Source organism: Aedes albopictus, chromosome 1 (assembly GCF_035046485.1).
Source record: "Aedes albopictus strain Foshan chromosome 1, AalbF5, whole genome shotgun sequence".
In the NCBI taxonomy this organism is placed as follows: domain Eukaryota; kingdom Metazoa; phylum Arthropoda; class Insecta; order Diptera; family Culicidae; genus Aedes; species Aedes albopictus.
In genome coordinates, this window is record NC_085136.1 from 271,340,962 (window position 1) to 271,353,458 (window position 12,497).

Here is a 12,497-nt window from a genome sequence, read left to right on the forward strand (position 1 = left end):
GACCAAACCGCGAGTTTTTCGGTTTCCCAAAACTAACATAGTTTATAAGACAAAAACATGAAATTGTAAATAGTTTTAACTGGATTCGGCTCCGTTATGCCTGTTGGCGCATGAGCCTTAAATAAATGATTAAGTAAAAAAAAAAAAAGCTATGAAGAGGAAGAGCAAAATGAACGGCGGGTGGTGTTCGCCGCTGCAAAAGCCGCGCTGAAGACCGAGATAAGAGCAAGAAAAAGACCTGCTCTGAGGGTCTCTGTCAGAGTGTCAATACGAACCCGTGGGGTGACGCCTACAGGATCGTTATGGCCAAGAAGAGAGGTTTAATGGCTCCTACAGAGCAATCTCCGGAGATGTAGGAGGGGATCATCGAGGGGCTTTTTCCGCGTAATGATCCTAGTCCTTGGCCTCCTTTCGTAGACAGCCGGGGACTGGGGCTGGCGATGAGGAGAGGGTCACCGTTGAGGAACTTGCGGTGATATCAAAGTTCCTTAGCGTAGGTAAGAAGGCCCCAAACTCGGACGAAGTATTGAACTTGGCCTTAAAAGTAGTAATTGCAGAGGCTCCCGGGATGTTCAAGACTGCAGAAATGCCTGGACGAGGGAGTTTTCCCAGAGTTTTGAAAGCAGTAGCGAATGGAGTTATTGCCAAAGGCGGGGAAACCACCCGGAGACCCGTCGGCATATAGACTAATATGCTTGATCGCCACGGCGGGTAAGGTGCTCGAGAAGATCATCATCGACAGACTGTTGAGGCACACCGAAGGTGTAATCGGTCTTTCGAGTAACCAGTTTGGCTTCCGGTAAGGGTGCTTGACCGTAGACGCTATCTTGTCGGTAATAAAGACCGCCGAGATAGCGCTTAAGCGTAAGAGAAAGGGAGAATCCCATGACAGTAAGGAAGCGTTCAATTGCGTCAGTTGGGCGGCTATTTCCAATGTCTGGGGATACCCGGATACCTGTACAAGACTCTCGGAAGTTACTTCTAGAATCTAGTATTAGTTTTCGACGCAGAGGTAAGTCGGAACTGCTTTCACATAACCTCAGGAGTCCCGCAAGGTTCCATCCTGGGTCCGGTGTTATGGAACGTCTTGTATGACGAGGTGTTGAGGTTAGAGTTCCCGGTGGGGGTGAAGATCGTCGGCTTCGCATTACACTGAAGGTCTACAACGAATCGATCGAAAGAGTGGAATTGACTGCAGCCCACTCAATCGCATTTGAAGAGGAGTGGATATGAGTTCCAGTAAACTGGAATTGTTCCACCTTAAAACTGAGGTGGTGGTTGTGAACAACCGGAAATCGGAACAGCCAACCGTGATCAGTGTTGGCGATTGCACTCACCTCGAAGCTCCGTCAAACACTTGGGGGGTGATGATCGACGATGAGCTTACATTTGGTGGCCACGTTGGTTATTCCCTGCAAGAGAGCCTCCACAGCTAGTGGCACTGCCCCCAGATGATGTCCAATAGCTTTGCGATGTATGCCACGTGGTAATCTGGACAGTCCTTAAAGGCTAATGATAAGTCTAAGCGTTGTGAGCGCGTACCGTCCCGTATCACACGATGCGCTCTGGGTCATTACTGGTATGGTGCCTATCGGTATCCTGAATGCATGGCACATGAGGTGTCGGGAACTCCCTTCGCCCAGGTCCCAACACGTAAGAGTTCATGCCCACGGAAGCGTCCTTTCCAAGGGGTGTAAGGAATGATTGTGATCCATGTATTTGACCTTCCACAACTCGGACTGAGTCATATGTGGTTCTCGGTCATGGTCAATATAGACACAGGTACATATGTTTATCACTGACTACACTTTATTTGGACTCACTAAATACATTTATTTTATAGTAACAGAATTTACATATTTACAATTTGGTACATTTAACATTGAAAACACAACCGTTTGTCTTGTAGCCAATTGGACACTAAAGAGGTACAATCTTAAAACTATATGACGTCAATTATAGAACCTATCAAAGGCGTAATTGGAACCTCTCAGAGAGTGTGTCTCCACATTGGAGTCTATTAAGCCTTGGGTGGTTGAGCTGGGGGTCCCATGAGATAAATTTGATCCAGGGTTGAAGTTAGGGGTGGATGAACGTGCCTCAGTCCCGAACATACGCAGGATTACAAGATTGGCCTCTATGGTCAAATGGCAGCACGCCGTGGGACAGTTCTACCAAAGGAAAGTGGATACACAGGTTGATTCTGAGGGTAGATAGTTTGGTCAATAGGCGCTATGGGGTGAATAGTAACCACACCGTTTCGGTAATGCGGGTTCTCCCGAATTCTCTTTGGAGAATGCCACATGTGTTGGGGACATGACTCCGGACAATTTTGTCCAGAGTGTATGCAAACATGAACTTCACTGCAATTCTGTTCCATCGGCTACCACCAAAATCGTCTTTTAGCTATAGAGGAGCTGGTACGAGGACTCAAGGAGTGATTAATTCAGACGCTAAACAAGAGGCAGTCCAAGGATTTAAAGTCGGTTACGCAGAGCATACCGATGACTGATGATACATATAGTTTCGGAACATCATTCCTGTAATAAGTAATAAGTAATTACTAATAACTTATAACAAACCCAATTTTTGCTTTGTGTAAGCGTTTAAGTACATGCTTACGATTCCAAAAAACTAATTTAATAATAGGAAAGTGTGCGTTACGTAAATGGACAAGGCAATCGAAGCTCCCTCTACTCGTCTACTCATAAGTTCACCACGAAGACGGATGTCGATCGTAGCTTTCAACCTGCAGAGCCGGATAGGTCATGCACATCGACAGCACGCGTAATTTAATTAACACTCACTTACCCTGGGTCGTGAGTCGATTTTGGGCCCAGCACGCGACGGCAACGACGCAACGCAATGCAATCATATAGAGACGGAAGGGTTCACTTCTATAAAGGTTCGGGGTGCTGCTCATGAACATCACCTGCCAATACCCTACAGAGAGTGTGTGTGATTAGACACACTCTGTTCGAGCCATCATCATCACCTTTGGTCCAAAGTGCGCACCGTAATATCTCATTAACGCGGTGTGGTGAAGGCATTGCGCAAGACCAGTGAGTTGGGTGGCAGCAGCAGATAAGAGGGGTCACGTTGAGCCGGGTCGCGGTCGGTTCGGTTTCGGGGGAGGAAGTATTAGGTGTAGGTACCTGATGCCTCTGGGATTCAACCGAACCAACCGACTGGCGAAGAACTGCTGAGTAATGGCTGATGGAAGATGGTCTCTGCGCCCGCAGTGAGGCAGGTATCATCATCTGGTGTAAAGTGACCATCGAGATGGGAGCTTGAATTACCTACCTTCGAAAGCACTATCGTGTTGATTCGGACATGATGTCAGGGAAAAAATGTGACTAGTCACTACCCGGTCCCAAACCAGAAGGCATCGGATCGATAATTTGCGTAACAACCATCGAGTGAAAAGCGTATTTGCTGCCTGCCCTGGGCTATTCTCGGTATAAACAAAAATGTACAATAAATCACAATCATAGCTAAACATCTTCTCACGGATGGACGTTCCGTGACTAAGTCACATTAAGGCAATTACCAGAACAGCAACAAATGCGCGAAAGAATTGGCTTTTCCGCATACCCTCAAAAACGAGGACTCACTCACAATTCCTCGATCACGGGTTGCGATGATTCAGATTGGAGCAGTGGTTTTCAATTGGTTGAATTGAGCATATCAAAAGGATATGCTCAAATCGTGTGTTGTATCTTTTAGGGCAGTATTATATATCTATGTGGATAACATTATTATTAATGAATCCTTTGAATTCGTTGTTGGATAATTCTGGATATTGCTGAATTATTTACCTGTCGAGTTCATAGCAAACGCAAAGGGTGTCTGGCCAATACGGGCAAGTAAACCTAAGTTGAAAACCACTGCCCTAGAAGAAAGTGAAACTCGTTTGTTCCTGAAATCTGACAGCTACCATCGCGGTATGGTGGCGCTGCATTACTTTGAGTACCCATCCAATCTCACTGACGCGGAATGGACATAGCGTGAAAGAATCAAGCGAAAGTTTACCCATATACCTAGACCTGGGTGTACCTTCCAGTCAGTCCAGCATCCCATCATCCCACCAAGCGCAGTAAGGAGCCAGACAGAGCGTGTCAAACGTCGGCCATCCTCCTCGTCCACCCTCAGCATACGAGTTGTTCCCCGCATTGACTGTGACGGCGCGGCGGTGCAAAGCTTAGCGCCCAAGCGTTTGCACGCGCTTCCCACTATCGAATCATCATCCTAAAGACCTAGACAGTCTGAGACTGAGGGGGACGTCCAGCACCTCAATAGCTCTTTTCCATTCCGATCGATCGGTTATGGGCTTTTCCTTTCATTGGCCGAAGGTTCAAATGAAAGCAACAATCTCTCGAAAGCTCACCCGCTGAGGATTAGCTTTGACGCAATTGCGGCCAGCTAACTATTTCTTTAGATCGCACCGGACCGGGCAGAACTTGACGCGGCAACGGCGCGGTGGTGGAGATGAGTCAGAGGAAAGGAGCCAGCTCATCGATCAGTCCGTAGCGAATTGGAGCCTCTACTAGACTGAAGTCGAAGAAGATGGAAATCACTGTCGATAAGATTCGATATCATCATCGTCATCATTGGAAGAATCAGGAATTTGAGACAGGTACAAAGGATGTTAATTGAAAAGAAGGTGCGAAATGAGTTGAGATGACTTGTCAAATGCGAGATGATTTCACTTTTCGTACTGGTAGAGTCATCGAATGTGTGAACAAAAAATGTGTACACCATATTCAACGATTTTAGCTCGAATTTATCAAGAATCTGGACTCGTAGGTGTTCGCTGTTGAAAATGAGGATCTGTCAACGCATTTCAGAGTAGAGACCATTATTGTAGGAAATACTCTTATGCAAACATGTACAAAGCCCAATCTAACAACACATCGAAAGCGCGTTATTTCCGGCACCGCGATGAATGATCGACAGACTAAAATAACACGATTTGTGTTCTGCGAACAAAGCTCAAACCAACGGAAGATTTTTTTCCGTTCAGGTGCTCATGGAGGTGCTCATTTCACCTTTCAGACACCTCACGTCCATCCGTTAAAGGGATCCTGTCTTCATCCCTGCGCTTTTCGGCTCGTGGAACGTAGCTGGCTGTCCGTCCATTGGTACTGTATTGATCCACCGTGCCTACAATCTTTTCGGCCGTTTAGTAGCACGTCAAAAGTGGTGCTGCTTCCACCTTTCGATCATCTCATGTTGGCCCATCAGAATCCCACCAGAACGCAATTTCATCACAAATTTCATCTCCCAATTTGTAAGGACGAGCTTGGTGGTCTAGTGACTACCGATTCTGATTCTTATGCAGAAGGTCCTGGGTTCATTCCCTAGCCCGTTTTTTTCCTTCTACTTTGTATCTTTCTATCCACTTTCTCTATAGTCTCCTCTCTATATATACAACTCATGTATATTCATATGTTCATAGCCATCGCTAGAAACAGAAACGGTTGAAAAGCCGTTTCTTTTCCTTCCAACTTTCACAGCACATTGTCAATCTATCAGATAACGCCTACAGGTTATGCAATCAAGCGAACTGTGTTGCTTTAGCTGTGTCGCACTAATCTATCACCTTACGCCTGGCATCCACGCACCAATGTGTGAGCCCTCTGCCAATCATATCCCTCCAACACTCCGACATCCGCATGAGTTTGTGCAGACGCAGAGGTATATTCGGTCTGATGTGGATACAAAGGATTGCAATCATCACTTCCTTCCCCTTCCCCACATTGATCTGCAACCTGACGTGGCAGGCGCCATTGTCGCCCAAAAATAGAATATCACCTACGCTCACACACTGAAGATGCCTGCTTGTCCCCGGCAGATAATCTAATTGATTCCTTGTGTGAGTGTAGCTGGTCTGGCGATACTGGTGTAGCATCCATGGGCGGTCAATCAAGCTCAAGCACAAGCTCAATTTCATCTCCCAATTTGTAAATTAGCAACATTACGTCCCTTCTAATCTGGTAAATGCCAGTAAAGGGCAGTATGTATAATTGAATCTGTACTCTTCGTCAAACCAACCATTCCATTGATTCCGTTCCACGTACCCGGTGATGCTCTTACGTGTGTTGTTCATGGTCGCTTTTACTGTACTTCAGCATCCTCGAGTGCAACTTACCTCCGCACGGAAATGCTGCCTAGCCATGAGATTTTGCACATGAAGGGGGCATCAGGTCATTATGCAGAAGTATGTCAAGCCGAAGCTCAGGCCCACAGAATGACTTTCCAAACTAAAAAAAAATATATCAGATGACTCTTTTTTGTGTGGTAGTAAAAACAAATTTTATCGGCGAAGAAGTTATTCCGAAACATGAGTCCCCGTAGCGTGGGTAGATCACCTTACGGCGGTGACATAGTAAGGAGTTGCGTGATGCGAAGCGCAGTGCAACGCGTTTGCGTTCGAACAGTTTCTGTAAGCGCCAGTGCAAAACACATGGTGGGACGCGTTGACCAGTCAGAGTGAACGCGAATCACAGCGTCGGCAGCTGCGTCAAACCATTCCGTCGAGTGCTTTCACGCGCGTGCATGCACAAGTTGCTGTACGGGGAACTGATGATGGTAGCTAGGACCGTTTCATGATTATGTGCGCCTAGTGTGTGGTGTGTGCTGTTTGAGTGAATTCGTCACGACGGAATGGTGAGGTCAGGTGTGAGTTTGGTCGTGGTTTGAGCGTTCTAAAACCTGATGGTTGTGATTATGGTGCTGGGCCAGAGTCGTTTTTAAACCTCCCTGCTGGGCATCGATAATTTCGCTTCGGATACGCGTCACTGTGTCATGCTTCGCGTTGCTCGACGCGTGTATGAAAGCTGATCGACAAACGCGTTGCGCATCGCTTCACGCGCCGCCTTACTATGTCATCGGCCTTAGAATGGTGCGTTGCGGTGTAAGATCTACCAAATACAATTTTACCGTATTTATAAATATTCCAAGATCGAAGTTTGATGCACTTTTTTATGTTTTGTAGTTTATTTTGTTTCAATGTACTGCTAATTAACATTTTATTTCAGCAGGGTGCAGGTAAATTTATCGTATGATATAAATAATATTGTAAAAATATGTAACTGTGGCGAGCGTATCACTAATATGTAGCTTATTTGACGTACGATGTTGATATCATTTTATATTCCAGATTAACAAACGAAGAATCTACCCAGACAACCAGGAATCGCATAAGGATGCACACTGTACATCGTATAAATTACTATTTTAAGTCACTATCGCATATATGTACGGTTGAGGGATAATTTTCATCGCATATGATGTTATTTTTTGAACTTACTGCGATGTATCTGGTAAAATCATATAAGCGTGCAAATTAACTTTTATAATGCATGACTACATCATAGTAGACGATATTCCGATGTTTTGTTGCGACGAATTTTGCTTATTCGCAAAAGCGTTCGAGTGAACTCGCAAAGTGTCAATTGAATTCGCATAATTGCGTACTGCGATGATTATACGACTTCACTTGGTGCTTTTCTAATTATGTCAGTTTAACTCGCATTGGTGTACAAACTAAATCGCATAAAAGTGAAAATAAACTCGTTCAAATGTACATACAAACTCGCATAAGCTAGAATCGCTAAAGTTGGCATATTGCGATGTAATATGTGATAACAATGAAAGAGGTGCTGTTGGAGTGCCAAAAAGCTAAATGAAAGAGAAAAGTCTTCATTATGGTTACAAAACAGGTTAAAAAGTCATGATTTTTGTTTTGTTGATCTTAATATTAACAATGGGTGGTGCTAGCAAGAGAGGAGTAGTGGTAACTGTGCGGGAAATCATGCTACATCATTTTTATTTCCAAAGAGTCTGCCGAACACGTACAGCGCACGGAAACCAAGTGCATTTCAACAAGCACTGAGGTGAGTTAGAATGTCATAACATTTAATCAGTGTGTTTCATAAGTAGTGTTTGGTGCTAAGTGTGAAGTGCGGCTCGATAATCCAAAGGTTATTAGTTCGATACTTAAGGGACAAGATTTTTTTATTTCGAATAGTTTAAGTCGCATAAGGTGCTATATTACGTCGCAATAGTGCATACCGTACATAGCATAAGATATCGCCTCAAGTCATATAGCGTCATTATTTTCCCGTCAATGCACGTATAGCGCCTCCACTTTTGTACGCATAAGGCACTTTTACTGCATCTTATGCGATGTAACTTTACCGCATAAAAGTACGTATAACATGAACATAAACTTCATTATACTTGCAAATTGGTTGTCTGGGTAGTAACTCAACCAAATGCCATCAAGATGACGAGGAAACCAGGATGAATTGAACAGACAACTGATTCAAAGCAGTCTAACAAATGTGGCCTGAACGTTGTCCAAGCGTATCCTTTGGAGTCTACCCTTCCACTAACAACACCCAAATTCCCGTGACACCCGGCCTGAGAGATCGTAGAGCTGTCTACATTTTTCATAGGTGTCCAAAACTAACCATCCTTTCCCATCCTTCAGCAGTCGCAAGGACGTGGCCAGGACAGTGCTCGACCATTGGAGGTTTGCGTCAGTCTTGTCTAAGAGTCAGAGATTAGTCCCAAATCTTTGTGCTTTGATACGGACGGGAAGGAGGCGAGGCAACCCTCATAACAGCGATCTAGGACTGTACCACCTACGAATTTGTGCGACTCGCTTAATGCTAATACTAATGCTAATGCTAGAAGTTATTCCGAAACATGAGTAAACATAAAAAGTTGCCTTTCCAAACTATTCTTGATTTCTATTTACTTACTTTTCACAAAACTGTCCCGTTTTCTAACAATTAACATTTTTCGCTATTTTTTCATACGATTTGACAGTTTTTGTCTACTATGCTTCCGTGAGCTTGAAGTGAGAATTTGATAATGTTGACAACCGAGACTAGCACAGACGATGCATTGAATACAAGTGATGGTGTCGCCGCCGGGCAGTCAGCGCTTGAAACTAGATGCTATAAAGGTTCTTATCCGCACTTTTCGCTGCTGGCCCCAACTGAGAGCAATTAACAAAATGTAAACAGCAATCATTCTAATGTGTTGGCAAAATTCTAACTTCTCTCGTAAATCATGGTTACATGTTTTTCCGAACTCCTATAATATTTTGACTACCTGTGACACACATTTTATCTAGAGCATACTAATATTTCTTAAGCTATGAATCTAAACGGTCACACTACACCCAAACTTCCATTTAGGTAGTATCCATTAAGGTTTTTTTATCTGTATTAACGAGATTTTTAGCCCTAGGCAAGTTCATCTCGGGACCCACGCTTTACTTCCCTTCCGAAGGAAGAACCCACATTTTGTGAGTTTGTCGGGAGTGGGATTCGATCCTAGGTCCTCGGCGTGATAGTCAAATGTTCTAACCATCACACCAGGTCCGCTCCATCCATTGAGGTATGATCTATTTAGCTAAATTCTATTCAGGTCCCTCCATTTTGGTAACGTTACCTAAATAGAATCTGATTGTGTTCAGCGCAGTTGGAGTAACTTAGATTAGGGATAAGGTTGGTTTACGGAAAATAAGTAACGAGTGGAGTTAAGGGGAGTTTGGGGCGCGCTCAACGGGAGCGATGAGGGGGGGGGGGGGGATCAGTTTGTGACTGTTTAAGGTTTTCTACAAACTTTCTTGAGCATTAGTAATCGAATCTGCATTACTTGTGTGTGTGATTGAATGAAAGTCATGCTTACACAACCTCATGCAACTGTGTGCTGACAAGTGGAAGCTTCCTGGAACGCCCTAGGAATCCCCCTATAATCCCCTTGGACCCCATGTAACGCACCTGACACCCTCAGCAACCTCCGAAAATGCCTACGTAACGTCTCTGAAACCAGCCAAAAATTATCTGAAGCCTTCTGAAATAACTTCGAAATCCCCCAAAATCCCCCCAGACCCCATGTAACGCACCTGAGACGCTCCAAAACCCCCGAAAACGCTTACATAACGCCTGCGTAACGCTTCTAAAATCCGCTAAAATCCTCTAAAAGTTCCTGAAATGCCTTTGAAATCTCCCTAAAACCCGCTTGGACCCCACGTAATGGACCTAAGACAACAGAAACCTCGAAAACGCCTACGTAACTCCTGCGTAACGCCTCTAAAACGCGCCTAAAATTCGCTAAAACTTTTAAATATGCCTTCGAAATCCCCTAAAATCCCATCGGATCCCTTGTAACGCAACTGAGACTCTTCGAATCCTCCCGAAAACGTTCCCGAAGCCCCCATGCAGCAAACCCCTCTTCCCACCCTCTTGAAAATCCCCCTTGAAAAGCCCTCTGAAACCCCACATGACATCCTTTAAATATCCAGGCTACCTTAACCGTAAAGAATCCCGGAAGAAACTCTAATGAAATATCAAAAACAAAAACCTGGAGAAATCACTGAAGGAATTGATTACAAGTTTCGACTGTATGATGGTTGTTTTTTCGGAAAAAATTCGGCTTGCAGTCTAACAAATTGCGTTGGTTAATTACACATCATCGCCGACGTTTCGGTCCGGCTATTGGACCATCTTCAGGGCTCGATATACAAATCAACAGGTCACACAATTTCGTATAATTTGTAAACCGTCGGGTTGAAAAGGGTCACGTTGTCTGGTACACTTTTGGGCCATTCGTTCCGGTTGAGTTTGGGAATTCCCTAGCTAGTACACGGACACTACCGGTGCAGACTATCGCCTCTAGCTGATCAATACTTACACAGGGGTCTGTTAGACCTCAGTAGCAATCTCGTTGGTTTGTTGTGTGGTGAGTTGCTCAAGCTAGAATAGAAATTTCATCGTGAAACCGCAATCACGATCGATCAACATGAAATGTTACTCAAATTTGTCTACGAAGAGAATAGCATCTGTCAAAAACACCTCCTAAAATCACAACAACTTGCACCGAAGTTTAGCAACACAAACCATTTAACCAAAGCAAATCGACACAAAGCGTGCAGAATTGAATCCATCGCAGTAGTGGTAATTGCTTGCAGAACTCCCCAAATTGACCGTTATGTTGAACTGCTGATTGTATAAGCCAGCGCGGCCAACGGCCAGCCCCTCGTGCCGATGAAAGTGTGACTTTGCAAACATTATTTTGCCCTACTAAGAGATGTGGCCAATGGCAGCCACTCAGCTCACCCGGTCAGTAAGTCATTCGGCGTGCTGAACTAGGTTTGTAGGCAAATATCGGTCGTCACATTTATTTTTTTGCACTGCCAAACACCCAAATATTGGCGCAATGCTTTCAAACAACCCCCGCACGCACCTTCGCCAACACCTTCGTCGTCGTCGTCGTCGTCTTCGATGGGTCGATCGTGCGCCCTAATCACACCACGCGAGCGCACGTTCAATTGGACCACAAACTCCCCCTAAATTTGGTGGTAGCACCCGGGCTACCCGGCAGCTGGCTGCTGATCTGCTGTCGATGTGTTGTTTGTGTTATTACGTATTTCTCGCCTCCTCGGCTGCTGAGGTGCGGAGTCCAACGAATGATGCTCATTTGCCTTCATTGACACGAGGCGAGGTGGCCCACCGGGCCCCATGGCACCAGGCAGTGGCAGTGGCCCTGCTCTCCGCGCGGTCGCAGCAAGATGACCTGATCGGACAGAGTGTGAAGTAGGACATCTCGTCCGATCCGGTGCACTCCGAATCGTTCAGGGGGCGATCAGTTCGTGCGTAACGATGTTTATCATGGGAGGCCCTCGTTGTTGGTTTCGTTCGATGGATGCTCGGTAGGTAGATAGGTATTGGGGCCCTGTCAGCCGCGGAGGATAATTTGATTTTTTTTCTCTCATTTCGTTTATTACGGCACTTAATCGATATTCGGGTGTTGTTGAGGCAGGTAGGTACCTAATAAGAGTGATAATAATCTGATTTGTAGAGTGAGAAATTGGAATTTTTCTCTTTTCTCTTGCCGGGTAATAATTTGATATTTGTGCTCTTTTTGTGTGGCGCACCAAATAGGGCACTGGGTTCCGATGCGGATGAACGAAATGAAAAACGTGTTTGATGCATATTGATAAGGGCTCGAATGATATGTGTATAATTGTCTGATTGTTTGGACTGACAATTGATTTGTTTTTGACATAACAGGAATTTAACTCGTGCTGATTAAATCAGCTTCCTGCAGTTATATAAAAGTGGTTCCAGCTAGCATTGGACAAGTTTGACTGAGACATCGATTTTTGTAAATCGATTTGAATCGGACCAGCAGAATCGATGCACCGATTCAATCCAATGCTTAGAATCGATGTTTTCACATCAATTCGATATTATAAAATTTCTGTATGAATCGGTGGAGGAACTCCTAAAGAAAGTCCTGAAGGAATTCCTACAAGAATACCTGAAGGAATCCCTGGAGGAATTCTTCTATGAATGCCTGGATGAATCCCTAGGGGAAATCTGAGAGGAATCCCTGGAGAAGAAACATTTTGAAGAATTCCTGGAGGAAATCTTAGAGAAATTTCTGCAGAAATTCTTGGAAGAACTCCTGAAGGA